The sequence below is a fragment of the Hemitrygon akajei genome, chromosome 23 (genome assembly GCF_048418815.1).
Source record: "Hemitrygon akajei chromosome 23, sHemAka1.3, whole genome shotgun sequence".
Taxonomy (NCBI): Eukaryota; Metazoa; Chordata; class Chondrichthyes; order Myliobatiformes; family Dasyatidae; genus Hemitrygon; species Hemitrygon akajei.
This window is the reverse complement of record NC_133146.1, coordinates 39,979,963-40,005,498: the sequence shown is the minus strand read 5'-3', so window position 1 is coordinate 40,005,498 and position 25,536 is coordinate 39,979,963. Positions and strand designations below refer to the sequence as shown.

General features: G+C 44.2%; 1 long non-coding RNA gene across 1 annotated transcript in view; it reads left to right on the top strand.

Moving 5' to 3' along the window:
* LOC140715384 (uncharacterized) overlaps positions 1-25,536 on the top strand; it is a 51,567-nt gene that overhangs the window by 2,710 nt on the left and 23,321 nt on the right. The window contains exon 2 of the long non-coding RNA XR_012096113.1: positions 1,534-1,709. This is a non-coding gene — a long non-coding RNA (uncharacterized lncRNA). The remainder of the gene's footprint in view (positions 1-1,533; positions 1,710-25,536) is intronic.

Below are 25,536 nucleotides of genomic sequence, written 5' to 3'. Positions count from 1 at the left end.
TATGAAATGCTTGCTTTTATTGGTCAAGGCCTTGAGTTCAAAAATCAAGAGGTTATGTTGCAACTTTATAAAACTCTTGAGTATTGCATACAGTTCTAATCGCCCCACTATAGAGAGGATGTTGAGTCTCTGGGGAGGGCACAGAAGAGGTTTACCAGGGTGGCTACGTGTATTAGAGGGCATGTGCTATCATGAGAGGCTGGACAAACTTGGGTTGTTTTCTTTGGAGCGGCGGAGGCTGAGGGGAGATCTGAAAGAGGTTTATAAGATAATGAGAGGCATATATAGAGTAGACAGGGAGTATCTTTTTCTCAGCGTAGAAATGTCTAATACTAAAGGGCATGTGTTGAAGGATTGAAGGTAAGAGCGGGTAGGTTTAAAGGGGATGTGAGGGTTAAGTTTTCTACTTAGAGTGTGGTGGATATCTTTAATGCGCTGCCTGGTATAATGGTGGAGGCAAATACATCAGAGGCTTTTAAGAGGCGTTTAGATAGGCATATGAATATGAGGAAGATGGAGGGATATGGACATTGTGTAGGTAGTAGGGGTTAGTTTCTGTGGGATTTTAATTTACATTTTAGTTGGTATGGCACAACATAGTGGGCTGAAGGGCCTGTTCCTGTGCTGTACTGTTCTATGTTCTATGTTCTAAATAAATATTGTAACCATTAAATTAGATCATAGGTTGTATATCCTGCAATAAGCAGCTTTCCTCCCAACGCCCCAAAGGCTTTCCAACATCTATGAATCACAACTCTGGAATATTCTCCCTTTGTTTGGATAAATACAGCTCCAACAACTTGAAGTTCACTTGAATGATGCCCTTTCAATCCTAAACATTCAATCCTGCCATTGCTGGTGCACAGCAGCTTTAGTGTGTGTGGCATGAAGAAACTGTATTGTTTTATTTGTCCAAGTTACCATGACACTATTTCCTACACCTAAGATCTCTGCCAAGAAAGAAAAAGCACAAGGTAGAAGGGATCACCACCACCTGAAGATTCTTCTTTAAATTACATAGTTGTAAATATGTGGCCAATCTTTCAGCATCACTGGATCTAAATCCTGGACTCCTTACCAAAAGCATCGTCAGAGTAACATCACCAGAGAGACTCCAGCAGTTCAAAAAGACAGGTAACTGCTACTATTCGAGAGAAAATTGGAATAGGCAATACATGTTGACTTAACCAGTTGGGCCCAGATCCCAGAAAATGAATTTTAAAAATGTTCTGAACAGTAGGAGTTGGTTTCATTGAAAGATTTAAAGGTTTTACAAGGCTTAAAAAGATAGATTCAGGGATGTCGATTTCTCTGGCTCGCAAGCAGAACCTAGGTTGTCATCTCAAAGTAAGGCCAATAAGGACTCAAGAAAAGAATCAGAATCCAGTTTATTATCATTGACATGTTGGGACAATAATATCATTGACATATCTGTGGCCGGAGCTACAATGGCTCTCAACAGCAACTTCTTCAAGCTCTTCTGCGGATACAGCTTAATTTCTACCTTTAATATCTCTCTTTTCCCTTTTCAAGGTGGATGGAGTTCTGTCAAAGACCCTGGCCCAAAGCTACACTCAAAATTCTGTGCTTTGTGGCCGTTTTTTGATATCCCAAGGCTGCAACCGAGAAGACGCGCCTTTGAGGTTCCGAGATTTTGCGGCCCAGGGTATGAGCCGATTCTATGCCAGTGCCACCAGCCGAAGCCTCACGTGAGAAAACAGAATATTGGGAACAGCAGATCAGCTGTCGGGGCTCTGTACTCGGCAAATCACACGCTCTCTCTCTTTCTCTCATTGGTGGATGAGGGACTCGTTGATTCTTGAGTCAGAGAACTTGGAAAAAAGCGACACAGCAGACTTTAACACTGTAAATCAGCAAGTTGTTTTCTTTATGTCTCCCCTTTTGCTGTGAAAGGGTGACACCTTTCTGCCCCTTGTGAGAGAGAAAGAGCCTGTGGTATGTCAAAATGTTGGGTGAACGATTAGTTTTTGTTGTACTGCATGGTCTTTCTTTGGGACTTTGCTATTGATTGCTTGGTGGATGGAGGGTGCTGGTGCTAATTTTTTTTTTGCTGAAGTAAGTGGGGGAGGGGGTGGCTGTTGCTTCACTGCTGCTTGTGTGTAGGAGGAGGGAGTAGGGGGTCCTTGAGATTCTAACATTTACTGTGACTCATTCTTTGGAGCACTCTTCTGTTTTCATGGATGTTGTGAAGATCAAGAATTTCAGGTTGGCTACGTCCACACTAGACTGGATAATTTTGAAAACGCTGGTTTCGCGTAAAAACAATAGGTGTCCACACCAGCTGTTTTTGAAAATACCTCCGTCCACATTAAAACGGGTATTTGGGTGGATCTCCTCCTACTGGGTACGCGCAGGACACATCTACAGAAAACAAGCGACATGTTTGGTGTCGAATCTTGCAGTGAAAGGTTTGGCGTATGTTTGTGCAATTACAGTCTAGAAAAACTTAAAACGAAATTGCCAAACAACGGACAGTTGTTGGCACTCACAAAGGAGGGCATTTTAGAAAAGCTCCATTTTCAGGGGAAGGAAAACGCCGTTTCAGTGTGAGCAGAGAGTCAAAACAAAGAGAAAAAGCTTCGGCTACAGATTTATTCAGTCTAGTGTGGACGTAGCCTAATATTAAATGGAAGTATTGAACTGTTGAAATTTGTTGTTTTGCGGCAGAAGTACAGTCCAATATGTAAAGTATCACTGTAAGTTACAATAAGAAATATTTTTATAAGTGCAAAAATAATGAGGTAGTGTTCATGGAGGAGGAAGAAGCATTCCTAAAGCATTGAGTGTGTCTTCAGGATCCTGTACCTCCTTCCTGATGGCAGTAATGAAAAGAGGGCATGCCCTGGATTCTGAGGGTCATTACTGATGGATGCCGCCTTCTTGAGGTATTGCCTTTTGAATATATCCTCGATGCTAGGGAGGCTAGTGCCCATGATGGAGCTGACTGGACAGGTAACCCCCTGCAGCATTCTACAATCCTGTGCATTGGCGCCTCTATACCAAACAGTGATGAAACCAGTCACAATGCTCTACATAGTACATCTGTAGAAATTTGCTAAAGTCTATGGTGACAAAAGACCATAAGATACAGGAGTAGAATTAAGCCATTTAGTCCATTGTATCTGCTCCGCAATTTAAAAATGGCTGATTCAATTTTCCTCTCAGCCCCAATCTCCTGCCTTCTCCCCATATCCATTCATGCCCTGACCAATCAAGAATTTATCAACCTCTGCCTTAAATATACATAAAGACTTGGCCGACATAGCTGCCTATGGCAAATAATTCCACAGATTCACCACTCTCTGGCTAAAGAAATTTCTCCTCATCTCCATTCTAAAAGGATGCCCCTCTATTCTGAGGCTATGTCCTCTGGTCTTAGACTCTCCCACCATAGAAGATATCCTCTCCACATCCATTCTATCAAGGCCTTTCACCATTTGATAGATTTCAGTGAGGTCACACACTCATTCTTCTGAATTCTAGTGAATACAGGCCAAGAGCCATCAAATGCTCTTCATATGATTCAATCCTAGAATCATTTCCGTGAACCTCCTTTGATTGCTCTCCAGTTTCAGCATATCCTTTCTAATATAACGTACCCAAACCTCCTCACAATAGTCCAAGTGTGGCCTCACCAGTGCTTTATAAAGTTTCAATGTTACATCCTTTTAATTTCTAGTCCTCTTGAAATGAATGATAACATTGCATTTGCCTCCATCACCACACAATCAATAGCAAATTAACTTTTAAGGAATCCTTCACAAGGACTCCAAAGTCCTTTTGCATCTCAGATTTTTGTATTTTCTCTCCATTCAGAAAACAGTCAACCCTTTCATTTCATCTACCAAAGTGCATAACCATACACTTATTGACACTGTAATCCATCTGCTATTTCTTTGTCCATTGTCTTAATCTGTCTAAATCCTTCTGTAGCCTCTCTACTTCCTCAAAACTACCTGCCCCTTCACCTATCTTCATATCATCTGCAAACTTAGCAACAAAGCTATCAATTCCATCATCCAATTCATCGACATATAACATAAAAAAGATCAGTCCCAACACAGACCCCTGTGGAATACCGTTAGTTACCATCAACCAACCAGAAAAAGTTCCCTTTACTCCCACTCTCTGCCTCCTGCCAATCAGCCACTGCTTTATCCATGCTAGAATCTTTCCTGTAATACCACGGGTTCTTTGCTTGTTAAGCAGCCTCATGTGTGACACCTTGTCAAAGGCTTTCTGAAAATTCAAGTATTCAATATCAACCGATTCTCCTCTGTCTATCCTGCCTGTTATTTCTTCAAAGAATTGCAACAGATTTGTCAGACAAAATTTTCCCTTGAGGAATCCATGCTGACTACTGCCTATTTTATGATCTTTTAGGCATTTGTTAGTCTCGTGAGACCATGAATTTGCACCTTGGAAGGTTTCCAGGGTGCAGGCCTGGGCAGGGTTGTATGGGAAACCAGCAGTTGCCCAAGCTGCAAGCCTTCCCCTCTCCACGCCACCTATGTTGTCCAAGGGAAGGGCACTAGGACCCAAGCAGCTTGGCACCAGTGTCATCTCAAAGCAATGTATGGTTAAGTGTCTTGCTCACAACACGCTGCCTCAGCTGAGGCTCGAACCAGTGACCTTCAGGTCACTAGACTGATGCCTTATCCACTAGGCCACACGCCAACACAATATTTTATGATATGCCTCCAAGTTAGCTGAGAAGTTAGCTCATCCTTAATAATCAACTCCAAAATCTTCCCAACCACTGAGGTCAGACTAACTGACCTATAGTTTCCTTTCTTCTGCCTCTCTCCCTTCTTGAATAGTGGAGTGACATTTGCAATTTTCCACTCTTCCAGAACTATTGCAGAATCAGGTTATTCTTGAAAGATCATTACAAATGCCTCCATGATCTCTTCAGTTACCTCTTTCAGAACTCTGGGGTGTATACTTATCTACCTTCAGATCTTTCAGTTTCCCAAGAACCTTCTCTCTAGTTATGGAAACTTCATATACTTCACAGCCCCTGAACTTCCAGCATACTGCTAGTGTCTTCCACAGGGAAGACTGATGCAAAATACTTAGTCGGTTCAACCAATATTTCGTTGTCCCCCATTACCACCTCTCCAGCATCGTTTTCCAGCGGTCCAATATCCACTCTTGCCTCTCTTTTACACTTCATGTATCTGAAGAAACTTTTGACATCTTCTTTAATATTATTGACTTGCCTACTTTCATATTCCATCTTAATGACTTTTTTTGTTGCCTTCTGTTGGTTTTTAAAAGCTTCCTAATCCTTAACTTCCCACTAATCTTTCCTCTATTCCTCTTTGGCTTTTATGTTCACTTTACCTTCTCATGTTAGCCATAGTTATATCATCTTGCCTTTCGAATACTTCTTCCTCTTTGGGATGTACTGTATATATCCTGTACCTTCTAAATTGTTTCCAGAGATTCCAGCCATTGCTGCTCTGTGGTCATCCATGCCAGTGTTCTTTTCCAGTCAGTTCTGGCCAACTCCTCTTTCATGCCTCTGTAATTCCCTTTACTCCACTGTGACATTGATACATCTGACTTTAGCTTCACCTTTTCAGATTTCAGGGTGAATTCGATCATGCTATGATCTCTTTCCCCTAAGGGTTCTTTTAGCTTAAACTCTCTAATCAACTCTGGTTCAATCCAGAATAGCTGATCCTCTAGTGGGCTTAGCCACGAGCTGCTCTAAAAAGCCATCTTGTAGGCACTCTAGAATTCCCCCTCCTGTAATCCTGAAATCCCCTTCCAGCACCAACATGGTTTTCCCAATCTACCTGTATTTTGAAGTCCCCCATGACAATTGTAACATTGCGCTTTTGGGATGATTTTCTATCTCCAGTTTGTAATTTGTACTGTTTGGGGGTCTGTACACAACTCCCATCAGGGTCTTTTTACCCTTGCATTTCCTTAGCTCTATCCACAATGATTCAACACCTTCCAACTCTATGTCACCTCTTTCTAATGATTTGATTTAATTTTTTACCAACCAAGCAATGCCGCCCCCTCTGCCTTCCTGCCTATCCTTTTGATATAATGTGTATCCTTGGACATTAAGCTCCCAGTTATAATCTTTCAGCCATGATTCCATGATGTTTACAACAGCATACCTGCCAATCCGCAACTGTGCTGCAAGTTCATCTACCTTATTCTGTATATTGTGTATATTCAGATACAACACCTTCATTCCTGCATTCACCCTTTTCGATTTTGTTACACCATCTTCAGCCTTTTGATTCGTAACTTTGTCTGAGGTCTGCCTCTCCACTAACTGTTCTCACCCTCCTGCAAACTCTAATTTAAACACCACTGTGCAGCACTAACAAACCTTCCCGCTGGGATATTAGTGCCCCTCCAGTTCATGTGCAAACTGTCCCATTTTGTAGAGGTCCTACCTGATCCAAAGATCTTATGCCCTCGATCCTACACCAACTCCTCAAACTCATAATGAAATATAGCCACTGATGTGCCTTCTTTGTAATTGCATCAATATGTTAGGCCCAGGATAGATCTTCAGAGAAGTTGATTCTTAAGAACTTGAAGCTACTCATCACTGCTGACCCTTCGATGAGGAATTGTTTGTGTTCTGCTGTGTGAAATCACGTTCACAGGTTCAGTGTGTGGGGACAGTAGGTCTGGTACTGTAAGATATCCATGTATTTATAGGACCAGACAAACACTAAACATTCAGCACACTACTCAAGTTACACTTAGTTACAAATACTTATTTAAAGTGTGCACCCGGGCCCTCTCTTTCTGCAGCACATTTCCACTGTTTCCATGGCACCACCTATGACCTGGTCCACAGTGACCTAGAGAGCAAAAGAGACCAGGTGCTCGCAACACGCTAGATGTTTATATTCTACCTGCACCATGACATCATCAGCAGTCACAAGCACCAATTGGCAGCCAGTGAGAGGTCTGTAATGCTCTCAAGACAGGCCAATCTCTAGTTAGCACAGGGGAGCAGCTTTCAAAAAAACAGGAAAAATGGACTGCAACTTTCCATCCCTCAAAAGCGTGACACCATGACAACAAGTCCACAGGCTAGTAGACTGTAATCCCCATGGACGCCCACTATGCTATGTGCAAAACTTAACACAATGATACTGGAATTATCGGCCCATCAATTGCTACCCAGTGTACTACTGTAATCTATCAACCTATAAGACCATAAGATATAGGAGCAGAAGTAGGTCCTTCAGCCCATCAAGTCTGCTCCATCATTCAATCATGGGCTGATCCAATTCTTCCAGTCATCCCCACTCCCCTGCTTTCACCCCATATCCTTTGATGCCCTGGCTAATCGAGAACCTATCTATCTCTGCCTTAAATGCACCCAATGACTTGGCCTTCACAGCCGCTCATGGCAACAAAATCCACAGATCTACCACCCTCTGACTAAAGTAATTTCTCCGCAGCTCTGTTCTAAATGGATGTCCTTCAATCCTGAAGTTGTGCCCTCTTGTCCTAGACTCCCCTACCAGGGGAAACTACTTTGCCATATCTAATCTGTTCAGGCCTTTTCATGTTCGGAATGTTTCCATCTGATCCCTCCCCCCCTCATTCTCCTGAACTCCAGGGAATACAGCCCAAGAGCTGCCAGACGTTTCTCATACAGTAACCATTTCATTCCTGGAATCATTCTTGTGAATCTTCTCTGAACCCTCTCCAATGTCAATATATCTTTTCTAAAATAAGGAGCCCAAAACTGTACACAATACTCCAAGTGTGACCTCATGAGTCCCTTATAGAACCTAAACATCACATCCCTGCTCTTATATTCTAAACCTCTAGAAATGAATGCCAACATTGCATTCGTCTTCTTCAGCACTAACTCAGCCTGGAGGTTAACTTTTAAGGTATCCTGCACAAGGACTCCGAAGTCCCTTTGCAACTCTGAATTTTGAATTCTCTGCCCATCTAAATAATAGTCTGCCCGTTCATTTCTTCCACCAAAGTGCATGACCATACACTTTCCAACATTGTATTTCATTTGCCACTTCTTTGCCCATTCCCCTAAACCATCTAAGTCCCTCTGCAGGCTCTCTGTTTCCTCAACACTACCCGCTCCTCCACCTATCTTTGTATCATTGGCAAATTTAGCCACAAAACCATTAATACCATAGTCCAAATCATTGACATACATTGTAAAAAGCAGCAGTCCCAACACTGACCCCTGTGGAACTCCACTGGTAACCGGCAGCCAGCCAGAATAGGATCCCTTTATTCCCACTCTCTGTTTTCTGCCGATCAGCCGATGCTCCACCCATGCTAGTAACTTCCCTGTAATTCCATGGGCTCTTGTCTTGCTAAGCAGCCTCATGTGCGGCACCTTATCAAAGGCCTTCTGAAAATCGAAGTACATCACATCTACTACATCTCCTTTGCCCTGCTTATAATTTCCTCAAAAAATTGCAGTTGGTTAGTCAGGCAGAATTTTCCTTTCAGGAAACTATGCTGGCTTTGGCCTATCTTGTCATGTGCCTCCAGGCCCCATTGCCTTGATGTTTGGATGATGCATATGTGAATGTCTGATTGCCACCATCTCTCAAAGATGTGCTTTGAACTTCAATTTACTGCTTGCAATTTACAATATACATTAGGAACTGAAGACTAGTTCTTGCTTGCTATATTCACATAACTCCAGAATACTCCCTTATATATCCCCCTCTTGTTCCCTGGACAGAAATCTGGAAGGCCAAACTTTAAAGAGGGTCTGATCAATAACAGCAGTGTAATGCCCTTCACTTCAGATCCCTTCCCTAATTACTAATCTATCATGTCAGGAATTTTTAGCCTGAGGGTGGAGAACCTGTGGAATTCATTGCCACAGATGGCTGTGTCACTAGGTATATTTAAAGCAGAGGTTGACAGGCTCTTGATCAGTAAGAATGTCAAAGGTTGTAGGGAGAAGGCAGGAGAGTGGGTTTGAGGAGGATAATAAACCAGCCTAATTGAATGGCAGACTCAATGGGCTAAATTCTGCTCCTATGACTTATGGTTTCATGTCCCTATGTGTACCTATGTCTACATTATCTAATATCCCTAAACAGCTTTCTATGAGACTGAGCAGAGAGGGCAATAAAATGTTCCAGAAATTTGATCACATCCTCTTCTTGGACACATTTGTCTTCCTGATTTCAACCAGTCTTTAAACAGTATTTTTGTCATTTGCGTGTTGCCTCTTCCCCACTGGCCTATTACACTTTGATCACATCCTTATCTTCGCCCCTTCAATCTCTGATGGCTAAAACTATCAGTAGTGGTTATCAGTAGTTTCTCAGTGGGTAGGGTCAGAGCAAGGTGACTTTGCCTCAGGTTCATAGGCAGTAGTTCACCTTCCATGCAGTCTCTCAGTCTCTTTGATTGATCTACGGAAGGAGTTGTGATTGTGGTGGTCTCTATTCAGTAGCCATAAAGATCTTGTCCCAGTGGCACCAACTCCCAGACTGTCATTTTGATTGCTGGCCTAACCTCTGAAGGGTCCCAGCTAATTGGTGTTCACCGTCCTCCCCCCCAATTCCCCCCCATTCAGACTAGGTGGCTGCCTTCAAACACGGTGAAATTTCTTCTCTTTCTCAGTCTGCCTTGCCACCTAGGGTTGAAACCTGATGTCCTGCCATAACTTGGATCCCTCCCAACTATTTTCCCAGTCTCTTTTTATTCTGATCTATAAAACTGAGATCCAAGGTACCCACCGGCTTCAATCACAGCTGTGCTTACATCCACTGTGATGAAGTGCTTTCAGAGGTTGATGATGAAACATATCAACTCCTGACTGAGAAGCGATTTGGATCCACTCCAATCCCAAACAAGAGAAAATCTGTAGATGCTGGAAATCCGAGCAAAACACACAAAATGCTGGAGGATCTCAGCAGGCCAGGCAGCATCTAGGAAAAAAGTATACTCCCCATCACTTATCTATAGAAATTTGTCGAAGTTACTTCAGACTCAACGGCTGTGAAGGCGAATGAAAGCTGCAACAAATCCATCAGCTCCAATCGTCGTGGTTTCCATGCCATTGGAATCAGTTGGTTGATTTGTGAAGTATCGTGTGCTTCTTGGAGTGCAACATCAAGTACACATTAAACAAATACGCACACAGGCATCTTCGCTCTGTGGGCCACGTCTGCTTGAGAGCCCATAAATAGGTCAACGGAACGAAGACCATCATCCTTGACCTCGAGGGATAACCACAACAACGACAATAGAAGTTTGTATAAGTTTTAGATGTTATGCTGAATCTTTGCAAACTTCTAAGGAGGCAGAGACATTGCTGTGCTTTCTTCGTAATTGCACTTACATGCTGGTCCTAGGAGAGATCCTCTGAAATGATAACACCGAGGAATTTAAAGTTGCTGATCCTCTCCTCCTCTGATCCCCCAATGAGGACTGGCTCATGGACCTGCTGAAGGGTTTTGGCCCGAAAGGTTGACTAATGCTGCCTGACCTGCTGAGTACCTCCAGAATTTAATGTGTGTTGCTTTGATCCACTCCAATTTGTCTACTGGTGCAATAGGTTCACAGCAGATGCCATTTCATTGGCTCTTCACTCAACCCTGGAACACTGGACAGTGAAGGTGCATACATCAGGATGCTCTTTATCGACTACAGCTCAGCATTCAATAGTATCATCCCCTCAAAACTAATCAATAAGCTTCAAGACCTTGGCCTCTATACCTTCAATTAGATCCCCCTCAGATTATAATTAGATCAATTATACCCCTCAATTAGATCCTGAGTTTCCTCATTTGCAGACCCCAGTCAGTTTGGAATGGCAATAACGTAATCTCCATCAGTACAGGTGCACCACCAGGCTGTGCTCTGCCCCCACCCCCCACTTGCTTTATATTTATGACAGTGTGGTTAAGCACAGCTTCGATGCCATATTCAAGTTTGCTGATGACACCAGTCTTTAGGGAAATCAAAGGTGATAAGGAATCAGCTTATGGGAGGGAGATTGAAAGCCTGACTGAGTGGTATCACAATAACAACTTCTCACTTAGTGTCAGCAAGACCAATGAACTGATTATTAACACCAGTAGGAGAAAAACAGATGTCCATGAGCCAGTCCTTATTGGGGGGGTGGGGGGGGGTGTCAGAGGTGGAGAGGGTCAGCAACTTTAAATTCCTCGGTGTTATCATTTCAGAGAATCTCTCCTGGGACCAGCATAAGTGCCATTAAGAAGAAGGTGAAGCATTGCCTCTACTTCCTAAGAAGTTTGCAAAGATTCAGCATGACATCTAAAACTTGTACAAACTTCTATAGATGAGTGATGGAGAGTATATTAACTGGTTGTATCACAGCCTGGTATGGAAACAGCAATGATCTTGAGCAGAAAATCCTCCAAAAAGAAGTGGATTCAGCCCATTCTGTTATGGGTAAAGCCCTCCCCACCACCGAGCAATTCTATAGGGAGCGCTGATGCAGGAAAGCAGCATCCACCATCAGGGACCCCCACCAACCAGGTCAAGGTCTCCTCTCGCTGCTGCCAACAGGAAGAAGGAACAAGAGCTTTTAGGACTATCACCAGCTTTAGGAACCCCTCAGCCATCAGGCTCTTGAACCAAATGAGATAACCACACTCAACTTCACTTGCCTTAACATTGAAATGTTCCCACAGCCAATGGACTCACTTTCAAGGACTCCTCATCTCATGTTCTCGATGCTTATTTATTTGTATTATTGTTTCTTCTTTGTGCGTTTTCACAGTTTGTTGTCTTCTGCACTCTGGTTGAATGCCCCAGTAGGGAATTCTTTTGTTGGTTATGTTATAATTATTATTCTATCAGATTTGTTGAGTATACCCTCAGGAAAATGAATCTGAAGGTTGTATATAGTGGCATCTATGTGCTTTGTCAATAAAATTTACTTTGAACTTTGAGTCTGCACTGACCAGGCAGCCTCCCTCATGGTAACAGATCACTGGTTTAGCATTTACTTAAGAACATAAGAAATAGGAGCAGGAGTCGGCCATCTGGCCCATCGAGCCTGCTCCATCATTCAATAAGATCATGGCTGATCTGGCCATGGACTTATCTCCATCTACCTTCCTTTTCCCCATAACCCTTAATTCCTCTTTATTTCATAATTTTCACTTTATTTCTCAAGCTATCTATCTCTTTTTCCTCCTGTGAAATTGTCTCATGCTGCTGCTAGCAGCAAGAAAGCATCCCACAGGCTCCACTACCTCATTAAGTACAGATACGATGTGGTGTCCCATTTTCACCCTACAGGAGTCCAATGAGTTTGAACAGTCGACTGGCATCACGTGGCCCCACAGTAGGTTGGAGAGATTCCCAAATCCCACACTGTCGTTGGCCCACCCAGAACTCAGTACTCCTCACATGAGGGGAGGGGGAGGGGTTTCGCGCTCTTATTTTTGCCTTTACACAAATTAAAATCTTCAATCACTGAGCCCTGCTTACGGTGCCAATTGTGTGAAATCAGCTCCACGGGTTCGGTGAGTGGGGAGAAAAGACACTCACTATTGGGAAGTAAGTTACCCATTTGTTCATAGGATAAGACAAACACTAAGCATTCAATAACAATGCAAGTTACATTCAGTTATCAATACTTACCTAAAGCGTGCGACCGGTCCCTCTCACTGCAACACATTTCCACACTTTCCATGGCACACTCCACGCCCTGGTCCACAGTGACCCAGATAGAAAAAGAGACCAGGTGCTTTAAATACCCTAGGTTTATATTCTACCTGCACCGTGACATCAACAGACAATGTAGGCACCAAATATCAGCCAGTGGGAGGGTTACAATGCTGCTTAAACATGCCAATCCCTAGCTAGGGAGCGGCTTTTGATCGAAAGGTAAGATGGACAATTATTGCAACTTCTCCTTTCGACGTCCACAATCAGTACTTACTGACGTTGAGTACAAGGTTGTTGTTGCGACACCACTCAACCTGCCAATCTATACACTCCTGTATGCCACTTCATCACCATTGTGACTCTGCTAACAACAGTTGTGTCATCAGCGAATTTAAAGATAGTGTTTGAACTGTATACTCAGCTACACTGTCATGGGTGTTGAGAGAATTGAGCAGCTGGCTAAGCACATATCCTTGAGGTGCGCCTATTTCAATTGTCAGTGAGGAGGAGATGTTACTTCCAATCAGCACTGTCTGTGGTCTCTGATGAGAAGTCAAGGATCCAGTTGCAGAGGGAGGTACAGGCTTCAAAGGTTGTTGATTAGCATTGAGGAGATGATGGTGTTTAACGCTGAGCTGTAATCAATAAACGGCCGCTTGATGTAGGTATTGCTGTTGTAGCTATCTCTTTACTCACAGTGCAGCAAGTCTTTGGAATTCTCTATCTAAAGATCAACAGATTTTTGGAATTTAAGAGAATCAAGTGATACAGGATTAGTGGAGGTAAGTGATCTGTAATGGCATTATATAATGGAGGAGCAGGTACATGGGTCCAAATGGCCTACTCTATACATTCTTATAGAGCTTCCAGCATTAGCACAGGTACAATAGGGAAATCAATGAGATGGTGCAAGATAACCGGTTCCTTACGTGGCACATTCAAACACTACTTAAATAGATGAAATACTGCTCATACCCACCTGAGAGCCACGCAACAAGATTGAAATACTCAGATGTGCTTTGATTTTATTAATGTGCAATAAGGCTAATTATGACCATGTAAAATTTCTGGAAATTAAATCTACATATGTGGGGTTATGAACACACACAAAATGCTGGAGGAACTCAACAGGCCAATCAGCATCTATGGAAAAGAGTAAACAGTCAACATTTCGGGCTGAGACCCTTCATCAGTATTGGATAAAAAATGAGAAGTGAGAGCAAGAAGGTAGGGGGAGGGGAGGAAGAAGTACAAGATGGTGATAGGTGAAACTGGGAGGGGGAGGGGTGAAGGATAGAGCTGGGAAGTTGATTGGTGAAAGAGATAAAGGACTGGAGGAAGGAAAATTTGATAGGAGAGGATAGAAGACCATGGGAGAAAGGGAAGGGGGTGTAGCATCAGAGGGAGGTGATATGGTGAGAAGGGAAATGGGAATGGTGAAGGGTGGTGGGGGCATTACCGGAAGTTTGAAAAATGAAGGTTCATACCATCAGGCTGGAGGCTACCCATACGGAATATAAAGAGTTGTCCTCCAATCTGAGTGTCTCATCACGACAGTAGAGGAGGCCATGGACTACGTGTCGGAATGGGAAGTGGAATTAAAATGGGTGGTCACAAATTTTTATTTGTGAATCATATGCTTTTTTTTCACAGCAGAGCCCAAAAAACAGGAAAAATTGTAAAGCATGGAAAACTAAAAATTCGAAAACTGAAATGTCAGCAGTTTAAATGTACTCAACACCTTTTACTCAATACTTAGTTGAATCACCTCTCAAGCTATTACAGCTAGTAGCCTTTTTAGATAAGTCTCTATTAGTTAGCACAACATGCTGGAGCAAGTTTTACCTATTCCTCTTTGCAAAATTGCTCAAGCTGTGCCAGGTTATTTGGGGAGCAACAGTGGATAGCAATCTGGCAATCTTGTCAGGGATGTTTGATTGGGCTAAGGTCAGGTCTCGGACTGGGCCACTCAAAGACATGAATTTTCTTCATTTGGAGCCATGGTTGCTCTGGCAATGTGCCTTACTGAATGACAAACTTCCTCCCAGATTTAAGCTTTCTGGGAGAGGCTAGCAGGTTTTTATCCAGGATCTCTCTGTATTTAGCAGCACTCATTTTCCTGTCAATACTGACCAGATTTCCAGTCCATGCTACTGAAAAGCAACCCCATAGCATGATGCTACCTCCACCGTACTTTAGCGTAGGAATGGTGTTACTTTGCTGATGCACAACATTAGATTTACGCCACACCTACCACTTAGTGTTGAGGCCAAAATGTTCCACTTTAATCTCATCCAACCACAAGACCTTCTTCTACATCTTTACATTATCTTCTAAATGACACTTCGCAAAGTCTTTACAGGCAAGGCTATACTATTTTTTTTTGTAGTCAGAGCTTCTTCCTTTTCACTCTTCCATAAGTAGCCTTTTTTGTGTAAGGCCTTAGGGATTGTGGAGTCATGAACTTCATCGGCATTTGTAGCCTACTCAGAGTGACCTGTTGGTGTCACTTACAAGTGCCATTCTTCTCCAGCAACTAAGTGAAGAGGGGTGGCCTGGCCTAGGCAGTGTTTCATATTTTTCCACTTTTTCAGAATAAACTGCACTGAACTCTGAGGTATATTTAATGTCTTTGAGATGGTCTTGACCTCTCCCCAGGATTGTGCTTCTCTATTATCATTTCCCTGACTTGTCTTGAATGCTTTTTTGTCCTCATTTTGGTTTGGTCTGTTGAAAATCTACCATAGTGTTGGACCTTCCAGAGAGAGGGATATTTGTTCTTATGAATTCTTTGAACATAGGTGATCCTCCAATTTTCCACATAAACACTTTGAGTGAGTTGGTAAGAGAATATATTGCAACTGAGGAAAGTTAGCATAGTCATTATAAAGGGGATGAACGCTTCTTTAGCCTCACGATTTTGGTTTTTAATTTTCAGTAAATTAGTAACAGGCTTGGAATTTTTCTTTTGATTTGACATTTTGCACTATATTTTGTAGATTAGCTCAAAAATCCTACTTCAATATGTTTTAAATTTAGAAAATGAGATAGTAAAATGTGAAAATAATTGTGGGGGCTGAATATGTTTTCAAGGCACTGTATATAACTAGGGTGCCTAAGACTTTTGCATAGTACTGTAGTAATTTTATGTACTGTAGTAATTTTATGTACTGCACTCCACTGCTGTCTTAAAAAATTTCATTACATATATGAATGATGATAAACCTGATTCTGATATGAGTCTGGATTGAGAACTGAGAGAGGGAAGGGGGCAGAGAGAGAGGAATCATGGTTAGGAAAGGGGGAAGGGAGAGAAGCAGAAATCACCATAAAAACACTCTGTAATGATCAATAAACCAATTGTTCAGAATCAGTTGACTTTGCCTGTTGTCTCAGAGCAGTGTGAGTCTGCACCCGCGCTACCCACCGCCCCTGACACTCTTTCTCTACCACCTGTCCCATGACTAGTCACGACGCTCCACCCTCACAATTTGCAACACCCTTTGCTCCTACCAGATTTACAAACTTGATCTCTGTTCAATGTTAACAAATACAGTACAGTGCAAAGGTCTTAGGCACCCTAGCTATACATAAGTGCCAAAGAGTTTTGCCTAGTACTGTAGATTAGCAAGGATTCCTCAGTCAAGGAGAAACATCATTGCTGGTTTTGTTCGTACCATGCTGGGGGCAGCATATCATTTGGACTCCCAAATTACCACAAAAAAGGTGTGAAAAGGATCACAAACAAGAATAAAACCCAGTTACAATATGTGGTCATGAATGATCAATCTAATCTTGTAGATGAAAAGGGGTTTTAACTTCTCTAGTCTTCTACTCATGAAATTTGAGGAAGACATTGGGAAGATTTTCCATAGCAGTGGCTTCACTGGACAGAAAAGGGGCATCAGATAGGACACCAAAATTAGCTCATGCTTAAAATCAGGGGGAAAGAATTCCAAAATCAGAACCCAGGAGATATTCATGATTACTGTCCATTTTCATGCTGTAAAAACACATTTCTGTATGTACATTAAGTATCATTTTTTAAAAAATCTTGTAAGGAATGGACAAAGTTGTTCCTTGTAAATCACTGTGCAATAGGATATGCAAAGTGCCTTACATTTGAGTCAGTATTTTTCAAAGAGTTAAAAAACAACAAAGACTGGAAAAACTAGACAGTTCACTTTATCTACCACAGTTTCAACCTCTGAATAAGGAAGCTGTTCCTTATCTCTTTCCTTGGTATCTTGTTGCTAACTTAAAATTGATGTCCTTATCATTAATGGCAACTAATGTAAATTGCCTTCAGAATTTAAAAACAATTAAATCTCCTCTTAACCGTCCTCATTTCAAAATTATTATTCTTTGTATCCTTGTATGCTGGCTCTGGTCATTCATCATTTTATGCTTTAGTGAACTACAATAGCCTGGATTTACAGAGTGTAGGTCACCACCTGTACTCGCAAACTTAGACATTCAATTGATTTGCATTTACCTTGTGCATATTTGTAAGGAGATCGTCTGAAGCTTCCGCCTCCAAGAAAAGGGCTTGTCTTGCTGTGTGAAAAGGAAACAGGGATCAAACTACCCTGAATACTTACGTTCTTTGTCACCACTCCCCCCCCTCCCCCAGCTAAAGTCAAGTAATTCACATAAGTACAGTGAGGTACAGGCACAACAAAAAACTTGTTTTCAGCGGCATCGTCGGCACAAAGTGCAGATAAAACACAGAACATAAATTATACTGTGTGGTGAACTACATATACCTGTCTGGACATGCCCCCCCTGCTGACTGCTCCTGTGGCTCCTCCCACAGACCCCGGTATAAAGGCCGTTGGAGCCACAGACCCTTCCTCAGTCTCCAGGATGTTGTGTGATGGTCACTTGCTGCTTGTGCTTTCTTCCAGCCAATAAAAGCCTACCTTAACCCACGTCTCAGAGTTATTGATGGTGCATCATACTGTAATATTGCAAACTTGGTGTTTAAATGGGATTGGGGAGGAGGTGTGCGATATCTATTTTACAACTGGCTGCCTTCAATACAAAATCCTTTCCTGGAGCTGTGCAGTTTGCAACTTGTCGATCATTAAGACTTTATATGTCAGGGAAAATGAAGCCAATGCAGGGGATCACGTGGTTCTATTGGTTAGAATATCATGTGATTCAAAACATACCGAGAATGAAGGAGACTTGGACAAGAGGACATGTTTAAATGTATGGGAATAGTCATTTGAAACTGGGGTTCTTAGAATTTCTTCTTGTGGAGTGTGGTGCTTCTCTGGCCCAGAGAGTTGTGGAGGCTAGATGACTGAAGTTACATGTTATGTTTTGTAACTTCAAACACTAAATTAATTCCAAGGACGACGCAAGAGTCCAGGAGTGTGGTTGTAACTTCATGTTCACTTTCAGTGAAGTACATGCATATCATACGGTAGCATGATGACATAGATAGATAGATAGATAGATAGATAGATAGATACTTTATTCATCCCCATGGGGAAATTCAACATTTTTTCCAATGTCCCATACACTTGTTGTAGCAAAAACTCATTACATACAATACTTAACTCAGTAATAATATGATATGCATCTAAATCACTAACTCAAAAAGCAATAATAATAGCTTTAAAAAAAGTTCTTAAGTCCTGGCAGTTGAATTGTAAAGCCTAATGGCATTGGGGAGTATTGACCTCTTCATCCTGTCTGAGGAGCATTGCATCGACAGTAACCTGTCGCTGAAACTGCTTCTCTGTCTCTGGATGGTGCTATGTAGAGGATGTTCAGGGTTTTCCATAATTGACCGTAGCCTACTCAGCGCCCTTCGCTCAGCTACCGATGTTAAACTCTCCAGTACTTTGCCCACGACAGAGCCCGCCTTCCTTATCAGCTTATTAAGACGTGAGGCGTCCTTCTTCTTAATGCTTCCTCCCCAACACGCCACCACAAAGAAGAGGGCGCTCTCAACAACTGACCTATAGAACATCTTCAGCATCTCACTGCAGACATTGAATGACGCCAACCTTCTAAGGAAGTACAGTCGACGTATTTTTACATGAAACCCTGCTGGTTTCCTTGGCTGAATTAGTCTAGAGAATACACACTCTGGTCCTGCCAAACCCGAGAGATTGAGATGGCTCATCCAGCCCAAACCCCAGTTTGTGTGGATACTGTGTAATTTGCTACCCTGTTACAACTCAGTGCCTAGAAATAACAGACAGCACACTGCATATGATTAAAGGACTTCTATTTATGAATCTTAACTAAAGGGTTGGTAAAGAAAAGAAAGAAAGGGCCCATTATAATTAAACAGTCAAATGTGCACAAGTTGGAGCTCAACTCTTCCAAAAGTCATATTCACCAATCCTCAGTAGACCCTGGCACCTTGCTTCATCGAATCACGGTCCCCCACCGGGTCGAATCCTACGACCAATTCTCTCCAGCGTCTTCTCTTTTCATCTCCCGCCGAACAAAAAAAACCCAAGACCAACCTTTGTGTCCCTCACAAAACCTCCCACTTCCACCTTCCTAACTGGATGACACACGTTCCTCAGCATCCCTTCAACAGTAACCCAAACAGGCTGAAAGCAGAACAGACTTGTCAGAATTGCTTCAAATTAAGTTGTTTCCTTTGCGTCTCTGGGATGGTGTTATCTTTTATTGTGGGGTGGTCATTGTTGGGAGATCTAGCAAGTCCTCACTTAGTACCAGGGGTGGGATCCCATAAAAATAAATCCCATACATTTACCTTTTAAAAGTTTGATTTGCCCGCATGCCCAGTTATGACTGGAGAAACCCTTCCACACCTCACACCCTGATTTATTCAGGCCCCTGAATGACAATTTGTTGCAAGGGTTCAGGTGAAGGGTCTAAACACAAAATATTTCCTTGTATAGATGCTGCCTGACCCACTGAGTCCGTCTACTCTAGAGTCTTGTGTCTTGCTGCGGATTACGGCATCTTCAGTCTCTGATGTCCCATGGTCCTGTTCTGGTCTACAATGCCTGACCTAGTGAGCTCCGTCACCTCCAGGCGATGCAGACAGGAACTCTGGTGAGGAAGAAAGGGTCCGTTCAGTTTCGGCTGACTTTTACTGCGCTGGCCGCTGACTAAACTAGTCCCTGCCACGTGAGGCACCACGGCAGCACAATGCTATTACAGCACAGGGTGTGAGAGTTGGGAGTTCAATTCCACATCCTCTGTATATCCTCCCTGTGGAAACCATGGGTTTTTCATGGGTTGTCTGGTTCCCTCCCACAGTCCAAAGACATACTGTGTTAATTGGTCATTGTAAATGGACCGTGATTATGCTAGGGTTAGTCAGGGGTTTGCTGGGCAGCACAGCTCAAGGGGCCGAAAAGGCCTGTTCAGCACTACAATTCAATAAGTAAGTAAATAATTAAATAGGTGATGAGACCTGGGTGCTGGCAGGAAGTTCAACAGTCCCATGGCCTACGGGAGGAAGCTATTTCCCATCCTAACAGTCCTTGTCCTAGTGCAATGGTACCTCCTGCCGGATTGTAGGGGGGGGAGGGGTCAAAGACATTGGGTGACAGATGAGAGGAACCATTGACAATGCTAAAGGCCCTTGAGCTACCTTTATACTCTGTGATGTCTGGAGACTAAAACGCAGCATGTGAGAATGTATCCAAAAAAAAAGAGAGATGAGAGTGAATATAGAACCGCTAGAAAATGAGACTGGAGAAATAATAATGGGGGACAAGGAGATGGCAGATGAACTAAATTAGTATTTTGCATCATTCTTCACTGTGGAAGACATTCTCGAAGGGTGTGAGGGACGAGAAGTGAGTGCAGTTACTATTACAAGGGAGAAACTGCTCAAAAAGCTGAAAGACCTAAGGGTACATAAGTCACCCAGACCAGATGAACTGTACCCTAGGGTTCTAAAAAAAGTAGCGATAAAGATTATGGAGACATTAGCAATGATCTTTCAAAAGTCATTGGACTCTGGCATGGTGCCAGAGGACTGGAAAATTGCAAATGTCATTCAACTCTTTAAGAAAGGACGAAGGCAACAGAAAGGGAATTATAGACCAGTTAGCCTGACCTCAGTGGTTGGGTAGATGTTGGAGTCAGGTGTTAAGGATGAGGTTATGGAGTACTTGGTGACACAGGATAAGATAGGACAAAGTCAGCATGGTTTCCTTAAGGGAAAATCTTGCCTGATGAACCTATTGGAATTCTTTGAGAAGATTCCAAGGATATGGCCTGGAAGACTAGCGCACATTTAGGGTGCCAGATTTTCGTGGCTCTGGAGATGGGCTGGTTCAAGGCAGTACCGTCGCCTGATGTGTCATGGGAGTACATGGAGGATTGAAAGCAGTGAGCTGGCTGCTGACTGTGTGCCCAGGGACCCGAGTTCTTTGGGCACAGAGCTTGGAAAAAGCGACGCAACAGACTATTAACACCAGAAATCAGCGAGTTGTTTTGTTATGTCTCCCCTCTCACTGTGAAATGGGGACACCTCTTTTTCCCTTATTAGGGAGAGCGAGAGAGCCCGTGCTATGTCAAATACTGGGTGAACAAGTGGTTTTTGGAGTACTGCAAATCTGTGTCTTTACTGATGCTTTGCTTGAGTGCACAGTGGGGGGTGCCAATGCTTTTTTGCTGGTGGGGGAGGAGGTATCTTTGCTTTGCTGTTGTTTATGCGTGGGAGGGAGGAGTTGGGGGGCACCTGGGGGTTGTAACATTTAACTGTCATTCATTCTTTGGGCCACTCCTCTGTTTTCATAGGTGTAACGGGGGTTTTTTTTCTTTTTCTTTGTTACTGTGTATGTAATCAAAATGGCGTCTTTGTTTGTTACAAGTAGGAATCCTGGCGCCTGTCTTAATGGTAGGAATGCTATTGTCTTTGTTATGATAAGTGCTGGAAGCTTGTTTGGGACTGTAAACTGATTGTTGGTGGGGGACTTTTGGGAGTCGGCACGATGGAGTGAGAGAGAGAGGACGGGGTGCTGGAAGCTGGGCGACGGTACGGACCCCGAGCGGGAGTCCCCGGCCCAAGCTTTTCGGTGATGAGAGGAGACGGAGACAGAGGAGTGTGGAGCGACTGGTCGACCACCGTGGGGGTCCCAGGAGGCGGGTCGAGGAGATCGGAGAGGATCGAATACCAGAAGACTTCAGTAATTGAGCTCCAACGGTTGTGCACGAAGTGGTTTGGACTTTGATAAGTTTGGCGCCTTTTCTTTTTTTCTTCTCTTATTCATATATACTGTATCGTTAGTAATCGCTTAGTTATAGTAATCGTTATAAATTGTACTCATTTAATCGCATAAGCTGTACTGTGTGTTTCTTTGGGCGAGGCGGGGACATCACACAGCATCCACACCAGCTGATTACCCAGTTTGGCGGGGCCGAAGGCTGCTCCCCCTAGACTAGAACGAGTTTGAGCGATGCCTGAGGTGACCCAGGGGTTACATTGTGGGTGCGATCGTCCGGGATTGATTTCTGTGGAAGCTGTGTGATCGCCCTCTTTAAATTGTGTCTGCGGCGAAGAGCTGGTGTGCCTTTGTGGGTGTGCGATTGCCGGTTATCTCTGCATGTGTGTTGGGTGGAGTGGCTGCTGTTGGTAGCCCGGAGGTCGTTGTTCGAGTTCCGACTAGCGCTGACGAAATGGTGGTGGTGCCATGGGTTGTCCGTACTGTTTGGAGAGTGAGGAGTGACAGGTTGGGATGTTTCAGCTATGGTGGGCTCCGCCCGGTTGTCGGAATAATGTCCAGCCCTAAAGGGGCGGAGACGTGGGCGGAGCAGACCTCTCAGTTGTTGGGTGAGTGGCAGTGCTTGGCTGAGGGAAAGCGACAGGGATTGGTTGAAAGTTTGAGTAGGCGGGCAGGTAGCGTTGTTAGAACTGTCGGGCGCAATTATCTCGAAGTGACAGCTGCCAGTTCTGGGAAAGTGTGGGAAAATGCGTGTTGTTCGACGGGAAGTCAAATACCGCAGCTGGGGGGCTTATCATATCCGTGGCAGGAGATTGGTGGGAAGTTTTTAGGGTATCCCTTTTGGTTAGGAGGGCAGATAAATTGCTTGCGGAGACAGGGGGATCTGTCAAGGGGATCAGTTGTTCCGTTGATCCGAGAGATGTCGGGAAACTTAGAGGAGGCCCAGTGGGGGAACGGCTTGGGGTCTCTGGGGGAGCACGTTCCCAGCAATGTACCAAGGAATTCCAGCAAGGAACAGACCCTATTCCTGAAGGCTTAGAGGGACCACGCACTCAGGTGTTGTTACGGATGGATGGAAGTCAAGTTAAAGCCATCCTCGGCACCGGGGCACCGGTTAAGTTGCTGTACAGTTTGTTTTATAACCGCTTTTGGAAGCCTTTACCCTTGATGACATTGACGGCACTGGAGATTTGGGGTACCAGTGCCGGTGATTATAAAGACGACGGTTGTTGGTCAGTGAAAATGGAGTTCTTGGAGGCAAATGTGGAGGTGACTGAGGTTCGTGAATCGTTAATGCTGATGTGTCCAGACACTGTTGAGACGGGCAGCATTTCGGTTATGGAGAGAACCAATATCCTGTTGGTGCGCTTGGGGGCCTGCCCGGAGGAGGCGGGTGAGAGCTGTTTGGAGGCATTATCGATGCACCCAGAGTTTCGAGCTGCTTGTGCGGACGTGTGTAGCAGCATTGGGCCGATACCGAATTCAAACCAGAGCCGGTGGTGGTATGGCCTGGAGGAGTATCTGAGGGTGAGACCCTCTTAGTGGACGCTGCGAAATACCACCAGGGAGGGGAGTTGACTGCTGAAGACACCTCGGTGAGGCAGAGGTTGCGGCAACTGGCCCCTACAGCGTGGCAGACGTAGGCAGCGTGTGTGTGGATTATATTGGGCCGTAGAGGTGATGGCCTATCTGAGTGGTGCGAAGACGTTTAAGGTGCTGGATCTGAGGAGTGGATGTTGCCAGATCCCGATGAGCGAGGCCGCCAAGGAGAAGACGGCGGTTAAAAGTTTCCTAGGAGTCTTTCCGGTCCGAAAAGATACCACAGGGTATCTCCGGAGCCCTTGCAACCTTCCTGCAGGGCATGTGGAAGACCATGGGATGTGGAGGCGTTTGGAATTTTGACGTATGTGGATGATCTCCTGGTATTTGGATTTGCCTCAGGAGAATATGAAGTGAGGTCGTTGCAGGAGCGGCTGAGAACTACAGAGTTAAAGTGTTTTCTGGACACGTGCCAGAGCTGGCGAAGGTCGCAGCTCGTGAGTGTCTGTCTCTACGGAATCAAGTTTGAAATGAAGACTGAGAGACCGGAGAGAGTGATCTGGAACCATTTGAAAGACTTACAAGTTGGAGAAAACGAAGAAAGTTGTTTGACTGAGAGCCACAGCAAACTGAGAGCCTGGAGAAGGTAGTTTGCGGAGGTGAAGAAATTGCGGACAAATCCTGGAAGGGAGAAGCGGTAGCTTGAAGGGAACCTGAAGATGACCATCGACAGTTCAAATGAAGTGCAAACCTGACGGTTGATCTGGAAGAAGTCATGAGGAGAAAAAAAAAGAAGCTGGAGAGAAGTGCAGTGAATACTGAACTGGAGGGTGACCAATCGTTAACTGCTGCTTTTCAGGTCAGGGTGGAAGAAGCTGTTGGAGTAACTGCATTCCAGATTGAGATGGCCGGGATGCAGGAGTCAGAACTGCTGAGCCAGGGGCCAGAGAAGAGGATAATCTAAATTGCAGGAGGCTGAAGAGACTGCAGGAGCAGTGCAGGTCACGTGTTTCCGTTTGGAGAAGATCAAACAGCAGCTACCGATCAAAGAAATGAGGAAGAATACGGATTCAAAGGCTGATGGCTGGATGTGTGGTACATGCTGCCTTTTGCTGACTTTCCCTCGATTGAGGAAGAGACCTTTGGCCCTTCTTCCACTGAGTCAGGTGTAGTGGGGAGGGTTAGCTGTGTGCAGTGTGGGGTATGAGTGAGAGATTGAAAGAGGAGTTGGTAGTGGACCCAAGGTATCCCCAGCTGTGTCCTAGCCTAAGGGTTTAGGTGAGGGGGGTACGGAGGTCTCAGAAGGGTTTGGGAACGCCCAGATAGTTGGCCTATATAGCGCCTAAGGAACAGGGCGTGAGGTTTACTGTGTGGGGAGGAGATGTCACTGCTTGTGCTTGGGTTACGGTGTGTTGGCAGGAAAGGTGACGAGTTATCTAATAGTCATGAGGACATGACTTTTATTTGGTGGGGGGAGAGTGTAACGGGGGTTTTTTTTCTTTTTCTTTGTTACTGTGTATGTAATCAAAATGGCGTCTTTGTTTGTTACAAGTAGGAATCCTGGCGCCTGTCTTAATGGTAGGAATGCTATTGTCTTTGTTATGATAAGTGCTGGAAGCTTGTTTGGGACTGTAAACTGATTGTTGGTGGGGGACTTTTGGGAGTCGGCACGATGGAGTGAGAGAGAGAGGACGGGGTGCTGGAAGCTGGGCGACGGTACGGACCCCGAGCGGGAGTCCCCGGCCCAAGCTTTTCGGTGATGAGAGGAGACGGAGACAGAGGAGTGTGGAGCGACTGGTCGACCACCGTGGGGGTCCCAGGAGGCGGGTCGAGGAGATCGGAGAGGATCGAATACCAGAAGACTTCAGTAATTGAGCTCCAACGGTTGTGCACGAAGTGGTTTGGACTTTGATAAGTTTGGCGCCTTTTCTTTTTTTCTTCTCTTATTCATATATACTGTATCGTTAGTAATCGCTTAGTTATAGTAATCGTTATAAATTGTACTCATTTAATCGCATAAGCTGTACTGTGTGTTTCTTTGGGCGAGGCGGGGACATCACACAGCATCCACACCAGCTGATTACCCAGTTTGGCGGGGCCGAAGGCTGCTCCCCCTAGACTAGAACGAGTTTGAGCGATGCCTGAGGTGACCCAGGGGTTA